Source organism: Penaeus monodon, chromosome 33 (genome assembly GCF_015228065.2).
Source record: "Penaeus monodon isolate SGIC_2016 chromosome 33, NSTDA_Pmon_1, whole genome shotgun sequence".
Taxonomy (NCBI): Eukaryota; Metazoa; Arthropoda; class Malacostraca; order Decapoda; family Penaeidae; genus Penaeus; species Penaeus monodon.
This window is the reverse complement of record NC_051418.1, coordinates 29,074,932-29,076,107: the sequence shown is the minus strand read 5'-3', so window position 1 is coordinate 29,076,107 and position 1,176 is coordinate 29,074,932.

Here is a 1,176-nt window from a genome sequence, read left to right as displayed (position 1 = left end):
CTCAGTTTGTAATGATGTTAATAGTAAAGAAAAAAAATAACAATTGTTAAATTACTGAATGTCATAATTAATTTTACATATGTAATTGCAGTAGTTCTTTTTAGTGAAATTATAAATTACACTGCACTGAATTTCTGTATCATAGTGGAAATCAAGAAAAAAATTATTAAAGCTGCGTGTCTTACTTTCAGGAGGAGTTGGTGGAGTAGCTGTGCATCCAGCACTTCCAGAGGCCCTAAATCTTCATCTAGAGAGAGACCTTTAGAAACTCCCAAATATGTCTTCAGAATCAGATACGGAGTTCAAAAATGAAAGTAACAGTCTCAAGGAACATGCCATTAGAACTGAGGCAGATATCGTCCATTACCGTATAAAGGGAGCAGAAAGAGAGAAGGCTTTACCACCAAAAGATGACAGCCCAGAGGAAGAAAAACAGCCAAGTAAAGAAAAAAAGGAAAATTTTCTTCAAAAGATGATACAGTCTTTCAGCTCACTGCTACAATCAAAGAAGCCAGAGCATTCTGCATCGTCTCCAGCCAACTCTTTACCTGAGACAGCTAGTCCGAACTCCATAGCTAATGAAAACCTTGACTGTGTTAATGCTCAAACAGAGGTTAAGGATGAAACAGCTGCACAAGTTAGTGGCTACTTGAATTAAGTTCTGATGTTTGTGGGCTCAAGTGACCAACATACGGATTTCCATTAAAACATCCTGTAGTTTTGTTATACAGGATTTATCTATCACATATTTTTTTAATGGATTTTGTTCCAAGCTTATGGAAGAGCCACCCAGTATGTTTGTGTTGCATAGTAAAATCCCAAGTCAGATAAGTCATTGTTTTGCATTTATTTTGTTATATGTAATGATAAAAGTTTATATAGCAATGATTTAAGACATAACATGCAAGGAGATATGTTGTGTGTATTACAGCAGGTTTTCTATGAATAAATTTGTTATTCATTGTTTTCTAACCTTACTTATGTGTTAGTAGTAAGTACAATGGTCACTATAGAAATTTAACTTAATATGTTAAATATATATTTTATGATGGTCTTATCACTATTTCTTGATATAACTAAATTCTTATTTTCTGATATGTTAGGTAGTATTTTTCACATCTGTTATCTCAAGTTGGGGTCTTGATCCTTGATCACCCTCCCCTTTTTCAAAAAAAA